The sequence below is a fragment of the Lolium rigidum genome, chromosome 3, assembly GCF_022539505.1.
Source record: "Lolium rigidum isolate FL_2022 chromosome 3, APGP_CSIRO_Lrig_0.1, whole genome shotgun sequence".
NCBI classification, from domain to species: domain Eukaryota; kingdom Viridiplantae; phylum Streptophyta; class Magnoliopsida; order Poales; family Poaceae; genus Lolium; species Lolium rigidum.
In genome coordinates this window covers 190,404,884-190,431,101 of record NC_061510.1, presented here as the reverse complement: position 1 = coordinate 190,431,101, position 26,218 = coordinate 190,404,884, and positions in this window count along the sequence as shown.

The following is a 26,218-nucleotide window of genomic DNA, read 5'->3' as shown; positions in this document are numbered from 1 at the left end:
TTATTTCTACCACCAAGGTAGATCATCCCTCTTCTCTTTTGTTTACACATGTACTTTAGTTTAGTTTTTATTTTTTTATTTTTTAGATGACACTCCTCCCAACCTTTTTCTTTCACAAGACATGGCTAACTGAATCCTCAGGTGCCTTCCAACAATCACATACCATGAAGGAGTGTCTATTTGCAAAATTAAGTTGCTTACTGATAGATCAGGGCAAAACATGTGAAGAGAATTATTAATGCAAGTTAATTAATCGGGGCTGGGAACCCCATTGCCAGCTCTTTTTGCAAAGTTATTGGATAAGCGGATGAAGCCACTAGTCCATTGTGAAAGTCCTGTCGAAGTAAATGACAAGATCGAAAGATAAAACACCACATACTTCCTCATGAGCTATAAAACATTGACACAAATAAGAGATAATAGCTTTTGAATTGTTTAAAGGTAGCACATGAAGTATTTGCTTGGAATGGCAGGAAATACCACATAGTAGGTAGATATGATGGACACAAATGGCATAGGTTTTGGCTCAAGGTTTTGGATGCACGAGAAGCATTTCCTCTCAGTACAAGGCTTTGGCTAGCAAGGTTGTTTGAAGCAAACACAAGTATGAACCGGTACAGCAAAACTTACATAAGAACATATTGCAAGCATTATAAAACTCTACACTGTCTTCCTTGTTGCTCAAACACTTTTACCGAAAAATATCTAGACCTTAGAGAGACCAATCATGCAAACCAATTTCAACAAGCTCTACGGTAGTTCTCCACTAATAGGTTTAAACTACATGGTGCATGAACTTAAACATGATCTAATTGAGAGCTCAAAACAATTGACAAGTATCAAATTATTCAAGACAATATGAAGCATTTTCTGTTTCCAACCAAATATCAATAAGTGCAGCGGTTTTCAACTCCGCCATGAACATTAAAATAAAGCTAAGAACACCAGTGTTCATATGAAAAAGCGGAGCGTGTCTCTCTCCCACACAAGGATTGCTAGGATCCGAATTTATTCAAACATAAAAAATAAAAACAAACAGACGCTCCAAGTAAAGCACATAAGATGTGACCGAATAAAAATATAGTTTCAATAGAAGAAACCTGATAAGTTGATGAAGAAGGGGATGCCTTGGGCATCCCCAAGATTAGACGCTTGAGTCTTCTTGAAATATGCAGGGATGAACCACGGGGCATCCCCAAGCTTAGACTTTTCACTCTTCTTGATCATATATCATCCTCCTCTCTAGACCCTTGAAAACTTCCTTCACACCAAACTTCTCATAAACTTCATTAGAGGGGTTAGTACTCAAAAAACTTTAATCCACTTTAGTCCTGTAGTGACACATTGCAAGAACTCAATAAAACATTAGCTACAGCTCTCCACGTCTAGAAAGCCTCACTTAAAGTCCACAAGAGACAATCGAACAAAAACAAAGACATAATCTGTCAAAACAGAATAGCCAGTAAACACGAATTTTTAAAAGGTACTTCCGTTGCTCAAATCAGAAAACTCAAAACTAATGAAAGTTGCGTACATATCTGAGGAACGTGCACGTAAATTGGCAGATTTTTCTGAGTTACCTACAGAGAATCATACCCATATTCGTGACAGATAGAAATCTGTTTCTGCGCAGAAATCCAAATCTAGTATCAACCTTCTATTAGAGACTTCACTTGGCACAACAATGCAATAAAATAAAGATAAGGAGAGGTTGCTACAGTAGTAACAACTTCCAAGACACAACAAAACAGTAGCAAAATAAAGACATGGGTTATCTCCCAAAAAGTGCTTTCTTTATAGCCATTAAGATGGGCTCAACAATTTTAATGATGCACTCGCAAGAAATAAGAGTTGAAGCAAAGGAGAGCATCAAAAAGCAAGTTCAAAACACATTTAAGTCTAACCCACTTCCTATGCATAGGAATCTTGTACACAAATAAATTCATGAAGAACAAAGTGACAAGCATAAGAAGATAAAACAAGAGTAACTTCAAAATTTTCAGCATATAGAGAGGTGTTTTAGTACCATGCAAATTTCTACAACCACATTTTCCTCTCTCATAATAATTTTCAGTAGCTTCATGAACAAACTCAACAATATAACTATCACATAAAGCATGTTTCTCATGATCCATAAACATATAATTTTTATCAAGCTCAAAAATAGCGGGATTAAAACTTTCAAATCCACTTTTATCAATAATATAACAAGATGATTGATCAATCTCAAGAGATATGGGACTCCTAGATAAAGTAAAGACCTCTCCAATCCCATTTTCATTAGTAGTACAATTAATATTATCAAGTAACATAGGACCATCATCTAGATATTTATCATAAACATTTGCTAAACAAAATTCTTTAGTACCATGCATTTCGACATCAGGCACAAACAAAGCATTATCATAAGATTTATCAAAGTAGCATAGATTATCATAAATGACAGTAGCATAATTATTCTCACAAATTTTACTCATAGGGAATATTTCAAGAGAATCCACAGGAACATAACATTCATCCTCTTTCGGTAAGCATGGAGGACAATCAAATAGTGTAAGAGATAAAGAGTTACTCTCATTAGAAGGTTGGCATGGGTAGCTAATCCATTCTTCCTCCTTTTGTTCATCACTCTCCTCTTCTTTTTCATCCAATGAGCTTTCGTGTTCATCAATTTCCTCCTCTTTTTCATCCAATGAGCTTTCGGGTTCATCAATTTCTTCTTCCACTCGGTTCCTGCAAATTGTGAGTGCATTCTTGTGCATTAATGAGTCTCTCTTTATAATCAATGATATAAGGATTATCGCTGTAACTTTCTATGCAAAAATTAAGGATAGAAGAGACATAATCTTTAAGGTCCTTACAAACAAGCACAAGTTTCATAATTTTTAGACATGAATGATTCTATCTCAGAGGCTCCCATAAATAAGACAAATTGTTCGACCTCTTCGAACCCAAAATGAATATAGCTATTCCAATTATAGTTCTTAATTAAAACTTCCTCACTAAAGCCACATTGAAATTTAAGATGTTTAGCGTCCTCTTTAGAGCAACAGTTTATATCATGGCGTTTAAGCAAGATTTTAGCAATTGTATTCAATTTTTCTATCATAGCACTCATAACTTTACCCTTTCTTGATTCTCTATAATTATTATATAATACTATAAGCTCCAAATAGGTTGTGGGTTCTCCCATAACAGCAGTTTTTAATTTTTAGGTTTTTCAAATTTTTATGGATTTTTGGGTATATGAGAAAAGTAAAACAAGACAAAAAGAAACTAGACAAAAGTAAACTAAGCAAAATAATACTAGACAGAAATAAACTAAGCACAAATAAACTAGACAGAAGTAAACTAAGTAAAACAAAATAAAATAAAACAGAGAGAGAGGTGGAGTGTACTCCCCGGTGAACTTATGAGTAGAGCTATGCCTCCCGCAGAACGGCGCCGTAAAAATAGTCTTGATAACCCACAAGTATAGGGGATCGCAATGGTCTTCGAGGGAAGTAAAACCCAAATTTATTGATTCGACACAAGGGGAGGTAAAGAATACTTATAAGCCTTAACAACCGAGTTGTCAATTCAACTCGCACTGGAAAAGGACTAATAATAGGGGTGATGTGAAAGCAAGATAGAATATGAGAGCAGTAGTAGCAAGTAACACAACAAGCAGTGAGAAGTAATATGAGAGCAATGGCACCAGAAAATAGTTGATACTACTTCCAATGACATGTAGGAACAAGTATATGATGATGAAAGATGGACCGGGGTTCCCGACTATCTACACTAGTGGTAACTCTCCAATAAGAAGTGTTGGGTGAACAAATTACAGCTTGGGCAATTGATAGGATTGAAATAGCATTAAGACAGAACATCAAGATTATTAATCATGTAGGCATGTTTCCCATATATAGTCATACGTGCTCGCAATGAGAAACTTGTACAACATCTTTTGTCCTACCAGCCGGTGGCAGCCGGGCCTCTAGGGAATCTATCGGAAATTAAGGTACTCCTTTTAATAGAGCACCGGAGCAAAGCATTAACACTCCGTGAAAACATGTGATCCTCATATCTAAGCCTTCCTCCAGCTTGTCCCAATTTCTGTCACTTTGGGGCCTTTGGTTCCGGACATAGACATGTGCATACAACTTGTAGATACAATCTAAGCAATAATTATAGAGCTCAAATCTAAGATCATGCCACTCGGGCCCTAGTGACAAGCATTAAACACAACAAGATTGCAGCAACAATAACTTCACAAACTTTATAGATAGACTAATCATAATGTAAAAATCCATCGGATCCCAACAAACACAACACCGATTACATCAGATGAATCTCAATCATGTAAGGCAGCTCATGAGATCATTGTATTGAAGTACATGGGGGAGAGAATACCAACTAGCTACAGCTAGAACCCGTAGTCCATGGAGGAACTACTCACGGAGCATGATGGAGACGGTGGCGTCGATTGAGATGGCTTCCGGGGGCACTTCCCCGTCCCGGCAGGGTGCCGGAACAGAGACTTCTGTCCCCCGAAACGGAGTTTCGCGATGGCGGCGGCGCCCCTGGAGTCTTTCTGGAGTTTCGTCAATCGGTATCGAGGTTTTAGGTCACCAGGGCTTAAATAGGCGAAGAGTCGGACTCGGAGGGGCCACGAGGCCTCCCCCTCATAGGCTGGAGCGCCCAGGCCTGGGGCCGCGCCGCCATGTTGTGTGGTGGCCCCCTGGCACCCCTCTGGTCCCCCTCTGAATTTCCGGAAGGTTCCGGGAAAAATAAGGTCCTGGGTCTTCGTTTCGTCGAATTCCGAGAATATTGCCCGAACAGCCTTTCTAGAACCAAAAACAACGTAAAAACGAAGAACTGGCCCTTCGGCATCTCGTTAATAGGTTAGTTCCGGAAAATGCATAAAAACATTATAAAGTGCAAGCAAAACATGTAAGTATTGTCATAAAACAAGCATGGAACATCAGAAATTATAGGTACGTTGGAGACGTATCAACAGTCTTGCATAGAAATTATCAATAATAATATTACCAGGAAGCTCATGAATGGGGAATTTGAGCATTAAAGACTTCAATCTCCCCCATGCTTGGGCAATACTCTCTCCATCATGAGGCCAAAAATTATATATGCGGTTCCGATCTTTGTGAATTTCACTTGGAGGATAGAATTTAGAATAAAATAAGGGCACAATGTACTCCCAATCAAGAGAATCACCATTCTTCAACCATTTATACCAATGCGCCGCTTTACCAGACAGCGATATAGAGAATAGTTTCTTTCTAACTTCATCCATAGCAATACCTGCACATTTGAATAACCCGCATAATTCATGTAAAAACAGTAAATGATCACCAGGATGGACAGCTCCATCCCCTTCATAGCGGTTATCCACAACACGTTCAATAATTTTCATAGGTATTTTGTATGGAACCTCTTTCTCACCTGGCGCCTCATCCACTACCTTTGCAGTAGTAGTAGATTTTCCAAATAGGAATTCAAGAGAAGATCTCTCCATAATGAATTATAACATCAGGTAGAAATAAAATCAGCACGTAAAGTAAAGGTTTTCCTTACCAATTCCACTTACCAATAGCGCTTCACTCCCCGGCAACGGCGCCAGAAAATAGTCTTGATGACCCACAAGTATAGGGGGTGTATCGTAGTACTTTCGATAAATAAGAGTGTCGAACCCAACGAGGAGCAGAAGGTGTTGACAAGCAGTTTCGATGAAGGATTCACTGTAAATGCTCACAGACAAGTATTCAGGGGGTTTTGATATAGCGGATAAATAAAGTACGAGTAAGTAAAATGCGAGAGAAATAATTGCAGCGAGTGGCCCAATCCTTTTTATCACAAAGGACAAGCCGGTTTCTTTACTTATAATGACCAAACGTTCTTGAGGACACACGGGAATTTAGTCTAGTGCTTTCGCTTCATATAGCCGATTAATCTTCATTGTTTTGATAAGTGTTGTGTGGGTGAACCTATGCTAATGCACCGCCCTTCCTAGGACTAATACATACTTGTGATTATACCCCTTGCAAGCATCCGCAACTACAAGAAAGTAATTAAGATAAATCTAACCACAGACCTTAAACTCGAGATCCTCGCTATCCCTCCTGCATCGATATACCAACGGGGGTTCAGGTTGCTATCAATCCGGCAACCCCACAATTAGCAAACGAATACAAGATGTATTCCCCTAGGCCCATAAAGGTGAAGTATCATGTAGTCGACGTTCACATGACACCACTAGAAGAATAACACCACAACTTAAATATCATAACATTGAATATTACCCAACATAATTCACTACTAACATTTAGACTTCACCCATGTCCTCAAGAACTAAACGAACTACTCACGAGACATCATATGGAACATGATCAGAGGTGATATGATGATGAATAACAATCTGAACATAAACCTTGGTTCAATAGTTTCACTCAATAGCATCAATAACAAGTAGAAATCAATACCGGGAGAGTTTCCCCTATCAAACAATCAAGATCCAACCCTAATTGTTACAGCGGTGACGAGGTGCAGCGGTGGATATGGCGGTGATGATGATGAAGATGATGGTGATGATGATGGAGATGATGTCCAGCTCGATGACGGTGACGATGGCGTCGATTTCCCCCTCCGGGAGGGAATTTCCCCTGCGGATTCCTGCCCGCCGGAGAGCTCTTTTCTCTCTAGTGTTTTCCGCCCCGCAGAGGCGGCTGTGACTCTTCGCGACTATCCCCCGTAGCTTAGGTTTTCGGGACGAAGAAGTACGCGAAGGAGAGGATGCCAGAGGGGGTCGTGGGCCCCCTCCCCACAAGGCGGCGCGGCCAGGGCAGGGCCCGCGCCAGCCTATGAGGGGGGCCCAGGGTGGCCCTCCTCGGCTCCTCCTTTTGGCTCCCTCCGTCTTCTGGAAAAATAGGATTTTCAGTATAATTCCCGTCAATTGCTGATCTTCCAAAATATTGCATTTTGACGGTGCTTTTCCACCAGAATCCTGACTCCGGTGCGCGATTCTCCAATAATCATGAAACATGCAAAATAGATGAAATAACATAAGTATCATCTCTAAATATGAAATATATCAATGAATAACAGTAATTATGATATAAAATAGTGATGCAAAATGGACGTATCACTGCTATATATAGAGCATGTTTTTATTAGATCGGGTTATAGCTAGTATAGTTTAGGGTTATGTGTTTTAATTAAGTAGGGTTTGATTAGCTAGGGTTAGTTATATCAGTGCTAATTGAAACTAGTGCACATTAGAGGACCACCTTGCACACGTGTTGGCCATCTATGTATAGTTTGAATCCCAATAATGTTCATACATGATAGGCCATATGTGAATCAAATTTTTCTTCCAAGAACTTGTCAAGATTCAAATTTATCGGTGCTAATGGAAACTAGTGCGCACTAGACGAGCCCCTTGCGCAAGTGCTGGCCATTACATATAGTTTAAATCTCAAGAATGTTCATACATGATAGGCCATATGTGCAAAGGAATTTTTTCCCGTGAACTTGTCAAAATTCAAGTTTATAGGTGCAAATGGAAACTAGTCCAAAAAATTACATAGAGGGCCGAAAGAACTAGACAAAAACTAATAGGACCTGCAACTTTACAAAAACGACCACAAAACATATAGAAGAAAAGCAATCGAGTCCTTCTCGACCGCACATCAGATCTCTGCTCCGCATCCTTTCCAGCAACTCCATCGCCGGGGACGCACCACTTGGGACGGTGTCGCCGGTAGTCGCCAGGACGAAGGAGAAGAAGGGCCTCAAGCAACGGCATATTGGCTCTGAGAAGGGCCGCTGAAAGGCCAAGATGTTCACGGGCAAGACGGATGACGCCGTCATATGCCCCGAGCTTGTGAACGTTAGTAGCTTGACTTCCCCATTGGCCAGATCTGAAGCACTGACCAAAGCAAGCCTCACCGTTAGCGCCATCACCTTGATGGCACCAGATCGGGGTTTGGCCGGCAAGATCTGCCAGATCTATCCGTTAGATTCACCATAGGCCAGATCTGAAGCCGATGACGAGATCCCCGACTGCATTGCGCCATTCTCCTCATGGGAAACACTGGATCTAAGCTTACAACAACACTAACTCCCTCGGATCAAAATTAGCTGACTCAACATTGCTTATCTAAATATGGATGTATCCACACATGTTTTTACTCTAGATACATACACATTTAAGGAAAGTTGAATCAATTAATTTAGATTGGAGGGTGTACGATATACAGAGAGAAGTTGGCCTCGTCTCCGGCCGGCGAGGCCGCCGGAGAGAAGGGGGAGAGGAGCCGGGGGAGTGGGAGAGACTCGAGAGAGAAAGAGAAGAGGAAGAAATGAGAGTTCCCTGGGGAAGAACATTATTTTTGTCGTTCTGCTCGTAGCTTGAAACTGAAAATTTTGGCCGCGCGCCAAATCATCCCGCCGGATCCATTCGAAAATCCCGTGACCAGTTTTACCCTTTTAAACCTGGTCCGGAAGCTACAACCCACCGACCATGGAGGGCTCATTCGGTAACAATGAAATATCTTGCCTAGATCCCGAACCCTCCCCACAGGCCCACACCCACCCACCAACCATTCGCCCCATTAGCTCAAAAATACTCTCACACGCCAAAGCTCGACTCTCTACAGTACCGCATCCGCTTCGCCGCCGCATACTCCTCCACAGCGTAGCCTTGATCGTGTTGGCTGTCCACCCACCTGATCCGCTCCCCCACCGCCCTCGCCACCGACGGATCTGCTTCACCGCCGACCTCGCCACCAACGGATCTGCTTCACCGCCGACCTCATCCACAGCGTAGCAATCAACGCCTTTCCTGTCGACGCACTGGATCCTCTCCAACGCAACCGGGTCTACTTCACCGCGGCCCCCTCCATAGGAGCCGATCTATTCCACCGACTACCTCGGCGCAGCGGCTGTATCAACTTCACCGAATCCCTTGCCAGCCAACCAGATCTGCTTCACTAACGCCCGCTTCTACTGAAACAGGGTCGATTCATCGTCTCCCGCGTTCGCCGCCGCTGGAATGCAAGTTGCCGCCCTCGTCCACCCGGTCGCAGCTTGGTTAGTACGCTGGCCGCTAGATCGCGGTGTTTCTTTAGCCATGTTTTGTGTAGTTATTTGCAGATCTCATATGCCATTAACTTTCTTTATGTGTTGCTTCGCATGAAGTTCGTTTAAAATATTGTATAGTACAAAAGCATTATCCGGTCGCTACCATCCTGTTCATTCTACTGACACATGTGTGCATCCACATATTTATAGCCTTATACCCATTCATTTGCTGCCAACTGTTTTTGTACTGCCTGCTATTGTCGCACTGCTTTTATAGTCATGCTATGGGCATTTCCAATCTGGTTGTTCTTATACCACGTCATTAGCTCACCGCTAGCCGCTAGCTGTTTTCTCGTGCCTGCTATTCTCACACTGCTTTTATAATCATGTTATGTGCATTTCCAATCTGCTTGCTCTTATACCTCGTCATTAGCTTATAGCTATTTTTTTCCATGAATGCTAGCTCCTGTCGCCCAGCTTGTATAGTTATTGCTGCGTGCATGTCTGGTCTTTGTATTATCGTAGACTAACTTGTAAATGTTATTTTTCCTAGGGATTGATCATGCGAACCACTTATTAGAACATCCAACATTAACAGCGGGGACGCTAGGGAAGGTTGGAATCTGAGTTCTTGGTTTGTAATTTTGGCAGTTTACTTCCGTTATTATCTATAACCTATCTGCATTGTTCCTTATGCAAGAAATTAACACTTGGAACCCTGCCATAGCAATGCCATTCATGCTTTATTATGTTTCTGCCTATTTGATATGCTTGTCTTGGAGCAACTGCGAAGGTGATTTGAACCTGACAATTGGTCATTCTTAATGCAGTTTACTTTATGTGGAAATCCTTGGCATTACCCTACTCTAAATCTGAATGTCTGAAATTCGTATCTCATGCAAAGCAACATCTAGTTGGTTTTAATCTGATATCTGGTAAATATTGGTTTATTCATTTGGCAGCTCAAGTTTTTTGTTATTTGAAACCAGCTAACTTGGTCTTAAATGTGATATCTAAATACAGATTAAGGACAATGGAGCTGGAGGATTAGCATTTCACTTGATGGTTGAACCTAAAATGACAGGCATGTCGACCACGACTAGTGCACGCAAGAGAAGGACCTGCAGCGAGCCAGTATGTGCTTAGTACATGTATCATATCTTATCTTGTGCTTATTTCTGCTACATGTTGTTATCTCATCTCTACATTGCATAATACATGTTTGAATAGTTAATTGTTGTAACTATGTTTGCAATATTACCAGAATGCAGTTGTGATGAAGCAATCTTCATCAGAAGAGAGGCCCACAAAAAGTTATGATCTTTCTTCTGATGCATCCTCTCATAGCCGTCAACCTAGACCATTCCTTTCATCAAACAGTAAATATCTCAAGCTAGGATGTACTTTATGAAAGACATGGTATTGCTGCTTTAAGATCTGTAGCTGATATGTTGACAAAGAGTACACAAGATTCAATCAAGGCGATTGCCAAATGTCAACGTGTTATTGATGATGCTAATAGAAGTCATCCATGAATATATGTAATTTTTTATTTGGGCACATTAATTGCCTTGTAATTTTCCTAGTTATTTTATTTGTGTATGTAATTGTGTGTATCATTGATAACAGATTTTAGGCTCATGAAATTTAATGCAAGCTGACTAGTCAAACAACCAGGGCCCTACAACAGATTGGGCTGGCCCACTTACAGTAGTGTGGGACCCACTTTCATTTTGGGCCGGCCCACTTACTTATTGGGCCAGCCCAATTTCTTTAAGTGGACCCCACTCACTAGCTAGGCCGGCCCGGTAAAAGGAAAGTGGGACCCACCTACTTATTGGGCCAACCAGATGGGTCCCACAGGTTACTTTGGCCGGCCCGTTAACACGATAGTGGGCCCCACTTTTATTATTGGGCCGGCCCGCCGACCTGTTAGGCCAGCCCACTTGCGTTATGGTGGACTCCACTTACTAACTAGGCCGGCCCGGTTAAACGAAAGTGGGCCCCACCTGCTTATTGGGCCGGCCCACTATCTTGTTGGGCTAGCCCACTGGCTATATGGTGGACCCCACATACTAAATGGGCCAGCCCTTTAACAGGAAAGTGGGACCCACCTGTGTTTTTGGGCTGGCCCACTAGCTTGTTGGGCCAGCCCATTTGATCTATGGTGCACCCCACTTACTAAATGGGCCGGCCCGATAGCAGGAAAGTGGGACCCACATTCTAATTGGGCCGACCCAATAACTTCTTGGGCCGGCCCACTTGCTTTATGGTGGACCCCACTTGTTAAATGGGCCGGCCCGATAACAGGAAAGTGGGCCCCACATGTCTTGTGGGCCGGCCCTTTTGCCTGTTGACCGGTCAAACGAGTGCATTCGGCCCGGCCCACATGCTTAGTGGGCCAGCCCATTTAAATTTTGACCAGTCAACCTTAGAGGTTAGGCCCGGCCCACGTAACTAATGGACCATCCCAGCTATATAGTTGACCGGTCAAACTAAGTCAGTTGGCCCGGCCAGCAAACTCAATGGGCCGGCCCGTTAAGGCGTGGCAGGCCTCGTGTGGGCCTACCATCTACCACGGGGTTTCAGCCGGTTAACGCCGTTAACTGCCAGTTAAAGGCGTCTGCCACGTGTCAGTTTGCATGACGTCAGCAGTCAACGGGCTCCCGGAAACACTTCTGCAACGGTCCGATTTTCCGTGGCGGAAGGGCGCCCGAGCGCGACGGACCGAAAAAACATCGTAGGACTTTGCCTGACGCAGTTTCGACAACAGAACCCATATCATCGGGTTAGGCCCATAGGCGACGAAAAATGGCCCTTAGTGGACGATTTTGGGACGTTGTCTATCAGAACTTTTCTTGTAGTGTGCGCGCAACCGCGATATGAATTGCCATACATGTGGTGTAAAGGGTCACTTCAAGAGAGATTGTCCGAACCGCAAAGTCATGTTCGTTAATGAAAATGATGAGTATGAGACTGGAGATGATGCTGATCCATATGCTCCAGAAGATGATGATTATCACAGTGATGGTGTAGATACTTTTCCATCTGAAGCTCGCACTATTGTTGTGTCACAGCGTGCTCTTAATGTGCAGCCAAGTCCATCTACTCAGCGCTGCAGTTTGTTCCAAACAAAGGCACTAGTTGGTCCTGATAAAGCTTGCAAGGTCATTATTGATGGCGGGAGTTGTCGCAATCTAGCAAGCAAGGAGTTGTGTGCCAAGCTGAAACTGAAGTATCTACCGCACCCGCATTCATACTATATTCAGTGGTTGAGTGATAATGGTGATATGAAGGTAAACCACTTGGTGCGTGTTGATTTTGAGATTGGACCGTGTAAGGATTCCATTGATTTTGATGTGGTTCCTATGACGGTGTGTCACCTACTATTGGCTTGGCCATGGCTCTATGACCGTTCTGTGCAACACAATAGCCGCGCCAATACATATCACTTGGAGTTCAAGGGCAAGAAAATCAACCTGCAGCCTATGTCACCACAGCAAATTGTTAATGAATCTCGTCAGAAAACTGAAGTACACTTGGAGGATGCACCTCTAGATAGGCGAGAGAATTGTAATGCCGTGAGTGATATAACGAAAAGAGAGAGAATGAATTCCTTAGTTACATTAGCCACCAAAGAAGATATGAGAGAATTTAGTGAGGATCCTACAGCTAGGCCTCTTGTGCTTATGTACAAGGGTGAGGTTTTGGTTTCTAACGACATGACCCCTATTTCTCTTGGTGTTTCTAGTGTTCTGCAGGAATTCAACAACGTGTTTTCGGAGGAGGTGCCCGCAGGATTGCCACCATTGCGTGGTATTGAGCATCAAATAGACTTGATCCCGGGCGCCTCGCTGCCCAATAGGGCGCCATATAGGACGAACCCCGAAGAGACGAAGGAGATACAAAAGCAAGTACAAGCTCTACTCGACAAAGGTTATATCCGCATAAGCCTTAGTCCTTGTGATGTTCCTGTTATTCTAGTTCCTAAGAAAGATGGTACATGGCGCATGTGTGTAGATTGTAGAGCGATAAACAACATTACTATTCGATATCGTCATCCTATTCCCCGCTTAGAGGATATGCTAGATGAATTGAGTGGTGCTGTTGTTTTCTCTAAAATTGATTTGCGTAGTGGTTATCATCAAATTAGGATGAAAGAGGGGGATGAATAGAAAACGGCCTTTAAAACAAAATTTGGTTTATATGAGTGGTTAGTAATGCCTTTTGGTTTAACTAATGCACCTAGCACTTTCATGAGACTGATGAACCATGTTTTGCGTGATTTTATTGGCAAGTTTGTGGTTGTATACTTTGATGACATATTAATTTACAGCCGCAATGAATCTGATCATACTATACATATTCTACATGTTTTGCAAGTGTTGCGTGATAGTAAACTCTATGGTAATCTTGATAAGTGCACATTTTGCAAAGATAAGGTCATATTTCTGGGTTATGTTGTCTCTAAGAATGGAGTAGAAGTAGACGTGTCTAAAATTGAAGAAATTCAAAATTGGCCTACTCCCATGAATGTGAGTCAAGTAAGAAGATTTCATGGTCTTGTTGGGTTTTATAGAAGATTTGTGCCCAATTTTAGTACTATTGCTGCACCTTTTAATGAATTGACTAAAAAGGGTGTTGTCTTTGAGTGGGGCGCAGCCCAAGATCATGTTGTTGATGAACTGAAATGATTGTTAACTTCTGCACCATTGCTTGCACTTCCTGATTTCAATAAGCAATTTGAGATTGAATGTGATGCTAGTGGTATTGGAATTGGTGGTGTGTTGATGCAAGAGGGTCGCCCAATTGCATATTTTTCTGAGAAACTTTTTGGTGCTAAGTTGAACTATCCTATCTATGATAAAGAATTGTATGCTTTAATTAGAGTTCTTGAGGTTTGGCAACATTATTTGTGGCCAAAAGAATTTATCATACATTCTGATCATGAAGCTTTAAAATATCTGAAAGCCCAATCTACATTGCATAGGCGTCTTGCAAAGTGGGTTGAGTTCATTGAGTCTTTTCCATACATTATTAAGCATAAGAAGGGAAAAGATAATATTGTTGTTGATGCTCTATCTAGGAAAAATATGCTATTAACTCAACTTGATGTTAAGATTCCTGGATTATAAGTTTTATGTGATTTGTATGCAACATATCATGATTTTGCTGAACCATATCGCTTGTGTGCCATTGGTAAAGCATGGGAAAAATATCACATACATGATGGGTTCTTGTTTAGAGCTGATACGTCCATTTTGCATCACTCTTTTATATCATAATTTACTATTATTCATTGATATATTTCATATTTAGAGATGATACTTATGTTATTTCACCTATTTTGCATGTTTCATGATTATTGGAGAATTACTCACCGGAGTCAGGATTCTGCTGGAAAAAGCGCCGTCAGGATACAGTATTTCTGGAGATCAACAATTGACGGAAACTATACCGAAGCTCCTATTTTTCCAGAAGACGGAGCCAGCCAAAAGGGGAGGCCGAGGAGGGCCACCATGGGCCCTCCCCATAGGCCGGCACGGCCACCAGGCCTGGCGCGCCGCCATGTGGGGAGGGGTCCCACGACCCCCTTCGGCCATCGCCCTTTCGCGTACTTCATCCCCCGAAAACCCTAAGGTGCAGAGGGGCATCGAGGATAGTCACAGCCGCCTCTGCGGGGCGGAAAAACACCAGAGAGAAAAGAGCTCTCCGGCAGGCTGAAATCTGCCGGGGAAATTCCCTCCCGGAGGGGGAAATCGTCGCCATCGTCACCGTCATCCAGTTGGACTTCATTGGGATCATCATCATCATCTCCACCGCCGACACCATCATCTCCACCGCTGCACCCTCGTCTCCGCTGTAACATCTAGGGTTGAATCTTGATTATTTCATAGGGGAAACTCTCCCGGTGTTAATTACTCCTTGTTATTGATGCTATTGAGTGAAACCATTGAACCAAGGTTTATGTTCAGATTGTTATTCATCATCATATCACCTCTGATCATGTTCCATATGATGTCTTGTGAGTAGTCCGTTTAGTTTGTGAGGACATGGGTGAACTCTAAATGTTAGTAGTGAACTATGTTGAGTAATATTTAATGGTTTGATATTTAAGTTTTGGTGTTATTCCTCTAGTGGTGTCATGTGAACGTCGACTACATGATACTTCACCTTTATGGGCCTAGGGGAATGCATCTTGTATTCATTTGCTAATTGTGGGGTTGCCGGAGTAACAGCAACCTAAACCCCCGTTGGTATATCGATGCATGAGGGATAGCAGGATCTCATAGTTTAAGGCTGCGGTTAGATTTATCTTAATTACTTTCTTGTATTTGCGGATGCTTGCAAGGGATTTAATCACAAGTGTGTATTAGTCCTAGGAAGGGCGGTGCATTAGCATAGGTTCACCCACACAACACTTATCAAAACAATGAAGATTAATCAACTATATGAAGCGAAAGCACTAGACTAAATTCATGTGTGTCCTCAAGAACGTTTCGTCATGATAAGTAAACAAACCGGCTTGTCCTTTGTGCTAAAAAGGATTGGGCCACTCGCTGCAATTATTACTCTCGCATTTTACTTACTTGTACTTTATTTATCTGCTATATCAAAACCTCCTGAAAACTTGTCTGTGAGCATTTACAGTAAATCCTTCATCGAAACTGCTTGTCAACACCTTCTGCTCCTCGTTGGGTTCGACACTCTTATTTATCGAAAGTACTACGATACACCCCCTATACTTGTGGGTCATCAAGAGCTAACAAACTATGTGTTCCAGAATCGTCTGTGCGTTTGCTCTTGTTGCAGGAATCTCATGCTGGAGGTTCGATGGGTCACTTTGGGCGTGAGAAGACGCTACTCATGCTAGCTGACCATTTTTATTGGCCAAAGATGAGGCGGGATGTGGACAGATATGTGAAGAGATGCATTACTTGAAACAAGTCCAAGTCCAAGCTGAAGCCTCATGGTTTGTATACACCTTTACCGACCTACTACACCATGGGAAGACATTAGTATGGATTTTGTGTTGGGTTTGCCGTGTACTAAAAGAGGCCATGATTCTATATTTGTGGTAGTGGCTAGATTTTCTAAGATGTCACACTTCATTGCCTGCCACAAGAGCGATGATGCGTCGCATATTTCTAACCTATTTTTCAGGGAGATTGTACGTCTACATGGAGTCCCGAAGACTATTGTTTCTGATCGTGACGTGAAGTTTATGAGATACTTCTGGAAGACACTTTGGGGAAAGCTGGGGACAAAGCTACTTTTCAGCACTACTTGTCATCCCCAAACTGATGGTCAAACTGAGGTGGTGAATAGAACATTGTCACAACTCTTGAGATCCATGATCAAGAAGAAACTGAAAGAGTGGGAAGATTGTTTGCCGCATGTGGAGTTTGCTTATAATAGGGCGGTACATTCTACCACAGATTTGTGTCCCTTTGAGGTGGTGTATGGTTTCAAACCCATTACTCCACTTGACTTGTTGCCTTTACCCATACATGAGAGAGTCAATATGGATGCATCAAAGAGGGGCAGATTTTGTACGGAAGATACATGTGAAGACTAAAGAGTTAATAGAGAAGAAAGGCAAGGACAATGCTGCAAGGGTGAACAAGAAGTGCAAGGACATGTTGTTCAAGCCTGGTGATATGGTCTGGGTACATTTTCGCAAGGATAGGTTCCCAAATCTACCGAAGTCCAAGTTGCTTCCTCGTGGTGTTGGCCCTTACAAAGTGCTTGCCAAGATCAATGATAATGCATACTCTATAGATCTTCCAATTGATGAGTTTGGTGTCTTCAATGTGGCTGATTTGACGCCATATGACGGAGAAGACCTTGGGGCGTCGAGGTCGAAGTCTTTTGAAGGGGGAGATGATGAGGACATCCCTACTACACTACTACCTCCGTCATTGCAAGATGAAGACGATGCTGTTGTGAAGCTGAAGTCCAATGAAGTCAGGATTGGACCCATTACAAGGGCTCATGCGAAGCTACTCAAACAACAGGTGAACTTGTTCCTTAATGATACTTTGATCGATGAGAACTTTATACTCCCTAAGTCCTTTTACTTATGCATGATCAGGTACGAAGAGGGAGCAAGCATTGCACGAGGAGGAGAGGAGCAGCTGGACGTGAAGCTGGACATGAAGCTGGACATGAAGACATCCCATGGACGCACGAGGGAGGAGCGGGAGGCATGTGCGAGGGAGGAAGAAGAAGCTGTCCAGGCCGGTGCCACGCCCGGTCCGATGGCCGCCACGTCGGCCGACCCAGTCATAGGCCCAGTCCAACCGGCCCCCACGCCGGGTGAGCCCGGTTCCGACCGGCTCCTGCACTGGTGCCAACCGGGGGGGTGTATTGTACGTAACCTCGGTGCCCCGGTCATGATCCGGTCCCAGGCCCAGTCCAAACCGGACCGGCCGGTCCCAGGCCCGGTCGACCGGCCCCCACGCCGGCCGTGTCCGAGTCTGTCTCGACCAGATCCTGATCTTGGTCGGTTTTCTATGTATTTTCTTGAACTCTGGTCGTCCTGAACCCCTATATAAGTGCCCAGGATGCCCCCAAATTAGGTTTAGACCATGTTTAAGATAAACCCTAGTTCATAGTTGATTGCTTTGCAACTCTGTTGAATTCATACACCATATTGCATCGATTTGGTGTTTGCTACTGAAAGTCTTGTGTGATCTTCTGTTCCATTGGGAATTAGACGGTTGCAACTTACCGCTTCGTGGTCGGCGGCTACGTGCGCAAGTGTGTGGAGTTGTGAATATCTTGCAGGGTTGAGAGATGTTGCATTGGCGACAGGGATTGATCAAGAGACTTCGTTGGCGTCATACAAGTTATCTCCACCTCCTCATCCTATTATGTTTGTTGTGTTCATCGTGTGTTCATCACCACCACCGTCGCTTACTGAGAAGATCGGGCAACCCCTTATCAACCAGTCAACTAAAGCCTCTATGATCATTTAGTTTTTTACTTGTAATATCACTTTATTCTTTGATTCATAATTTTTTGTCGCTATGCATGATTATGGCCATTATTTCTCTCTTAGTTGGTCGCTCCCAGTATTTTGCTAGCCTCCGCATGTACTGAGTATGAGCTCTACTCGTGCATCCAACCACTAAAAACCAAAGTTTGCCAATTGTCTCCACCATATCTACCTACTAGCATTATTGCTATTCCAAGTATGTTCATCACGTTTTATCTTCCAAATTCAGTTTTGGCATGAGAAAATTAGTTAGTAAAGCTCTCACGAACTTGATGGCACATTTACTTTCTTGCACTTAATAAACTTGATCTTTGTGACTATCTTATGAAGTTTATATGTTTGCAAATTGCAAGTTGGGAGTTAGCACAACCATGCTTTCATGGGGAATGCTTTCAACATTGCACTTATTCCTATTTAGTTTATGTCATGTTCTTTTGTTTATGGATGCCTAGCGGTGAGACATAAAATGGAAACTTGTAAGTCCATGGAGTTTGTAGAGTCAGAGAAACGCAAATCTAAGCCATGCATCATTCATGGTGGAAATTTACAGCGAACCATAGTGGGCATTCTATGAAGCATCTTCAATAAAAAGCTATACCCATTGTAAATAAAAGGATTGATGAGATGCTCATTGTCTGTTTGTCTTGTCATTTTGGAGTGGGATTGCTCCTATGCAGGAGGACTTCCATATCATGGGGCAGGAGGTACCCCGTTGGCGGTTCTCAATGATACATGTATACTTACAATTACAAGAACTTATTTGGGACCTAAGTTGAGTAGCATGAGGTTTAGGTACTCCTATTCAAGGGGCATGAGATTTTCAACTTGTGATTTGTCAAGCATATAGCTCATATTTGCACTCACATTAACTTTAACCATTCAAGATGCTTATGATAGGGGCAATGAGAGAAGCTAATAAGTACCACACTTTTTTGCAAGGTTTATAAAACTTGTTAATCTTGCTTACTCTGCAAAGAGCCTTTCTTTTACTTTTATGTTGAGTCTTCATCTTCTACTTATGCACCAATTAAGAGAGCATAGTTTTCATTCTTAGTTCAATGTGCATAGTCCTAAAATTATTATTGATTGATTCATGATTATGCTATTGCTTGTTCTCAAATTACTTGTATCTAGTCACCCTTTGAACTTTGAAGGTGTCCTAGCATTTATGGTTTGCTACTTCGTAAAGGACATGTTGAGTACCAGTTTGCTATGTTTTCTCTATGCTCACAAGCAAACAATTGCTTTCAATGCACAGTTATTCATGATCCTTTGTTTGAGTTACTTCTCATGTTATAACATAGTTGCTAAGTTATACTGTTAGAATTATGTCTATTATGCCTATGTTTAGAGTACTTTGATCCCAGCTTACAACGTTTTAAATAACTTGATCAAGATTGTGTTGGCTTTATGTCACCTCAAAAATTATTTTGTTATCACTTACCTACTCGAGGACGAGCAGGAGTTAAGCTTGGGGATGCTGATACGTTGCAAACGTATCTATAATTTCTTATGCTCCATACTTGTTTTACGCCAATTCCTATATGTTTTGTGATGGGTTCGATGCATCGAAAACAAAAAATTCTATCGCAAAGATGAATAAATCCAAGATTTAATCTATTGAAAAGCCAAGATCTAATCTATGAGATCGGAGCAACGAGATAGATGAGAACTAACCCTCGTAGATCCAAAGCCTTAAAGAGATCAGATCTCGTGGTTGATGTAGACGATCGTTCCGGTGCTGCAATCCGGCATCACTTCCATACTCGGTCGCACGTACGGTGTCGATGAAGTCCTTCCTCTCCCCATTCCAGCGGGCAGCAGAGGTGTGGTAGATATCCTCGGAATCCTAGAAGCACGACGGCGTGGTGGTGGTGGTGGAGGAGAAAACCTGCAGGGCTTCGCCTAAGCCAGAGCAGGATTGTGGTGGAGGAGAGAGGGGCGGCCAGGGTTAGGGTATGAAGGGGTGGTGCGCCCCTTTCCCCCTCCCCTCTTTATATAGGAGGGAGGGTCGGTTGGGGTGGCCCCCCACGCCCCAAACCCATCTAGGGCCGATGGCCAAAGAGGGGGGAGTTTTCTTCCCCCAAGCCTTTCCCCCTTTAGGGTTTTGGGGAAACCCTAAGGGTTGGCCGACTTGGGCCTTGAGGGGCTCTACGCCTAGCCCATTAGGGCTGGATTGCACCCCATCGGCTCATGTTGGCTCTCCTAGGTTCGTGGGCCCACTAGTGGACCCCCGGAACCTTCTAGAACCTTCCCGGTCTTCCACCGGAAAAATCCCGAATTTTTCCGAACCCCAGAAATCAACTTCCTTTATATGAATCTTATTCTCTCGACCATTTTGGACCTCCTCGTGATGTCCTGGATCCCATCCGAGACTCCGAACAACATTCGGTCTCCATCTCATATTCCGAATCTATTTATATGACATCGAACCTTAAGCGCGTCACCCTACGGTTCGTCAACTATGCGGATATAATCGAGACTCCTCTCCGATCAATAACCAATAGCGGGACCTGGAGATCCATAATGGATCCCACATATTCTGCGATAACTTAGTGATCGATTGAACCATTTACATACGATACCAATTCCCTTTGTCGCGCGATACTTTACTTGGCCGAGGTTTGATCATCGGTATCTCCATACCTAGTTCAACCTCGTTACCGACAAGTACTCTTTACTCATACCGTGGTATGTCATCTCTTGTGACCCTGTCACATGCTTGCAAGCTAATTAGACGACATTCCACCGAGAGGGACCAGAGTATATCTATCCGTCATCGGGATGGACAAATCCCACTCTTGATCCATATGTCTCAACTCATACTTTCCGAATACTCAATCCCATCTTTATAACCACCCATTTACGCAGTGGCGTTTGATGTAATCAAAGTACCGATCCGGTGTAAGTGATTTACATGATCTCATGGTCGAAGGACTAGGTTACTATGTATTGAAAGCTTATAGCAAGTTGAACTTAATGACTTGATCTTATGCTATGCTTACTATGGGTGTGTGTCCATCACATCATTCACCTAATGATATGATCTTGTTATTAATAACATCCTGATGCGGGCTAAGCCCGAGGGTGTGCCCAATCTTCACGGTTTGACCCGGGTGAGTGTGATTGCGGAGGGGGATTCGCGGGGAAGTGGATGAACGCGAAGAACACGATACAAACGCACGCACACACACAATCGGTTATCCTCGTTGGCCCGAACCACCAACCGATAGAATCGCGAGAGAAAGACCAAAGGTAGAATCTCTTGCAAAAGATCGACAAATCCAAATAGAATTCCCAAAGAGTAAAAGACCAACTAAGAATAGAGTTGCAAAGCAAGAGATTCTCAATTGATAGAATTACTAGAATGGAAAAAGATCCGGATAAGGAGGGATACAATAGATGGGTAATCTAAGGTGGGGGTTTCCCAAATCCACAAAGGGATAATAGAGGCATAAGCCAATTCATCTAAACATCATCTCTCCCTCATGAAGGTGGGGGTAGGTGCCTATTTATAGGTAAGGGGATGAAGGGGTAAGTTACAAGCCAAAGTGGGCTGAGATCTGGCTGAGGTTCGATGGGGCGGAAGTTCCGGCTCCTGGGGGCGGAAGTTCCGGTCCTGGGCGGAAGTTCCGGCCATCAGGGGCGGAAGTTCCGGCCACAACTCTTCTGTGTGAGCGCCTTTGGTCTTGACAGCATCTGGGCGGAAGTTCCGGCCTGGAGCGTCCAGCTCTTCTTCCTCCTTCTCTTCCATGCTTCCGTGACATCGGCCTTGCGTCCTCGGGTCTCCATGGCATCCTCCCTTCCCTCCGTACTTGTCGTCGAGTTCCTATCATCAAGGTATGACGGAGTATGAAGTAGTATATCATTCCACATAGGCGATTCGAGGCACGCGTAAAGGAGAAGATTCACCTTAGCGTGTCGTCTTGGCGATGAAGCATATGATGCGGTGAAGACCGAAGGTCGGGCTGCATCATCTCCCCCACTTGAAAAAGAGTCGTCCTCGACGATAAATCTTCATGAATGTGTAGAGGAGGTAGATGACACCAACACTTGAATGTCGCTTCACTTGTCAAGGGCCCTATCAATAGCACAAGAAAAGCCAAGCAACACTCAAAGCATAGCCAATGTTCCACGGGTTTAGCAAGATAGCGCAAGTAGAAAGAGGTCACCTTAGCAAGATGTCGGTGTGCTCTCATTGAGAGATCTTGTGTAGTAGATGTATGGGGTTGAACCCATTCGTTGACGCTCATCCACAAGTCACATGTACCTTCACACAATAAAGACCAAGCAAAGTATATGTGTGCGTGATAGAGGAGCATATCATCAATGACATGTCCATTCATGTTCACAACACCGTTAGCACAACACAAATTTATCAAGAATAATGCATGTGCAAGGTCAATGTGTAAGAACTCCATATGAACATCTTCCAAATGTGGAAACACAAAAACTCCAAATTGTGAGACGACCATGGTGTCCAACTCATGTATAAACTCATTTTCATTGTTGCTCTCAAGGCATCGGAAAGAGAAATTGTTCAACGTTCTTGAAGCAACAAGTGGAGAATTTGGCCAAAACGCATAAGAGGAAGTGTCCAAAATATCATCAACATGTGTGCACACAAACCATTGGAAAGAGAAATTGCTCCTCATATTTGGTGCAACACACAACATATCTTCCAAAAAGTTCACCAAAACATTTGCACAACCGTGCGTGCCAACAAACCAAATGAAAGAGCAATTGGTCAACTTGTTTGAGGCAACACCAACGGTAAGAATCACATCATCATGCTTGCAAAAGAACCAAGAGAAAGAGAAATTGTTCGACATGTTCAATGCAAAGCATGGGAAAGGTATTAGAGCCGGGTTCGATCTTGAACTCACTTGTATTATGCTCTCTAGAGCTCTCTTTGTCAACTCGTGCTCAATCGAGGTTGACATTGGCATTCTTGTACCTACACACACAATAGGCAAAGCAAAGAACGTGTGTGCATGGTATATGAACACATCATCCATCATCACATCACCATTAGCGTTAAGCAAAGCATCATAATAGATATGGTGAATATGCGGAGTAAACATGGGAACATGCTCAACATGGATATATGCAAAGTCTCCAAAATTTGAGAGAGCTATGGGGGAAATCTCATTTACAAGCATATTAACATCATTGCAAACCAAGCATTGGAAAGAACAATTGTTCAACATTTTGGTTGCATTAATGGGAGAGTATTGCAAGCATCTAGCACAAAACATGTTCAACATTTTATCATTGTTGTCGACAAACCTAAGGAAAGAGCAATTGTTCATCAAGGTTGTCACAACACAAGCATTAGCATCATCATTTTCATTGCAAGCAATACATGGGAAAGAGCAATTGTTTGACATATTGCAAGCAAGAGGAAGTAACTCGAAAGACTCATAGCATGGCATGGAAATATTATCATAAGCAACTAATTCCACATGATCAACAATAGTGGTATCACAAGTATCACAAGGGAATGTGAAAGAAGCATATGACATAGCAATAGGATCATCCAACTCATGCAAGCACTCACAAATCATCATGTCCACTAGTGGGATCATGGCATCATCAACACCCATATAGGTACCTTTGTAGTCCGACTCATTTGAAGTGGGTGTTGTGGAAGAGGTAGGCTCCATGTGGCCTCCATGTTCATCTTCAATCAAGCATGGTGTGATAGCATCATATTCATGCACCATGTACATCTTCTCCATGATCGGGAACTCGTCATCCATGGGACCTAATGAGACACAAGGAAACACACTAGAGGTAGAGGGTAAGTTGTTAGAATTCGAAATGGCCTCACATGACCTATCAACTACCACTCTCATCTCATGTGGTGTATCACTCATGCTCTCGAAGTGTATGCACTCAAGCTCACATATAGTGGATGCACTCATCTCACAAATAGTGGAGTCGCTCATCTCACAAATAGTGGAGTCGCTCATCTCACATATAGTGGAGTCACTCATCTCACATATAGTGGAGTCCCTCATCTCCATGGCAATGACGTCGTCGATGTCCGAGCAACCTAGCAAAGAGGAAGACAACACAAGAGGAGTAGAGGTTAATGTGTTAGAAATCAAAGCGTCCTCACTCAACTCATGTGGTGTGTCACTCTTGCTCTCAAGGTGTTTGAAGTAGAATTTGCACTCGGCTTTGTCTTTGGGGGTCATATTGGCTTCAAGAGCTTCTAGCTCGGCAAAGTAGGCTCTCATCTCGGCCTTTTCTTGTGGTGTCATTTTGAGTGGCTCTCACTAGGAAGGGTGTATGTATGTGGTGGAAGGAAAACTACCAAAAGGTCAAAACTCGCAAACCAAAATCGAGAAAATGGTTCAAGGTAGAGAATAACCGATATGTACTCACACACACACTCAAAGCACACGCAAAAGGCTAAGAACTCTATATGGTGGTAGGTGAGGAAGTGGATAGCAAACGAAAAGAACCAAAGAAAATGTCTATTGTCAAATGTGGATAAGATCCAAAGTCAAATGTCAAAAGTGGTGATCTATGTCAAGGAAACACGGAAACACACACAAAGGAAGACCAATGGGGTTAGCGCGACCAAGGAAGTGAGCAAGTAACAAAGATGGTCCTAACGAAGACTATAAGCTCGGTGTCGCGCCAACACAAGAGAGACCGTAGCTCGGTTGCATATGAGAGAAGCAACAAGATTTGCACAAATGCCACTCTTCTCTTTTCTCTCTTAGTGCCTACAAGCTTTGCACTCTTTTGTATCGGTGGACACACACTCTTTTTCTATTTCTTTTCCTTTTTCTCTTTTTTTTTCACTTTTTTTTTTCTATGCTTAGAAGCTTTTTTTTTCTCTATGTATATGTCACACTTTTTCTTCTTTTGTGTATCTTTCTCACCGAGCTTGCTTCGGAGCTTTGCTCAACACAACGCACACACACCCTCTCACGGTCGTGACACTTGTGCAATGCTTCGCAACACTCGGAAAGCCACTCTCAATGGGATAGGTACACAAAGAAAGAAACGGGGCTACAAGGGGTGGGGCAAGTTATACCTATTGATGTTAGGCGGTGTCAAGCACACGAACTTGCGATGATCGAGGTGGTGTCGATGATGGTGTCGAAGTTGCGCCGGAATCCGGGGTGCCAAAGGTGTCGTCGCGGTGTTGGTGTAGGCGCGGAAGCGAAATAGACAACCAATGCACTCCACAAGGAAATCCGAGCAAATTAAGTCAATGCCCGAAAAGTTGGGTCAAAACGAGCGGTCAAAAGTTGGGCTCCAAAAATCGTCAAAAATTAGACGTGGACTATGTGGAGTAATTGGAGGATATTGTTAAAGTTTGGAGTCAAACGGGCTCCGGAAAGTTGTCAAAATTTGGGGCAAAAAGATGGGTCAAAACTGGACGAATTTTGGGTCAAAACTGCGCGCCGGGCGGAACTTCCGGCCTTGTTCCGGTCAAGTTCCGGAAATAGCTGAATTGGAACCAGGGAGCTACTGTGAGCAAAATCGTGCAATTCCGGAACAAAGGCGGATGTTGGGCGGAAGTACCGGCCGGCCGGATGTTCCGCTGAACAGAACCGGAAGTTCCGGTCGTGGAAATTTTCTTTTTCTGGGAAACCTTGAGCGGAACCAGAACTGGATGGAAAATTGGGATTCAAACCATGCGGGGCGTGGGTGGAGGTGCTTGGTAGCTGTGGTGGTTTACTGGGCTTAGGCGTGCGCGCGAGGAATCTGCAGATGGTTGCCTGGCGTGCGAGCGGGATTCGAGCGAGGAGCGGGCTATGGTGAGCAGCTGGCGCGGCCGTGCACTAGCGGGGCAGGTGAGGTCGGGCGGGCGCGCGCTTGGGCGAATTGGGCCAGGGCGGAAGCTGCTGCGGGCGAGGCGTGCGTGGCGCTGCTGCTGTTGCGTGGTCTGCGGCGATTGCGCGCGTTGGGATGGGCGATTTGGAGCACGGAGCGAGCGTGGGCGCGGCGGCGTGTGGTGGTGTGCCTTGCTGCTGCAGGTCGATGGGGGCGCAGTGTGGAGCTGGGGCGCGTGCGTGCGGTTGGTGGCGTGGAGTGGGCCTGTCGGCGGTGGCCTTCTGCGGGCGTGTGCAGGCGGGCGGCTCAGCGCAACTGGAGGAGCAGCGGGGCGAG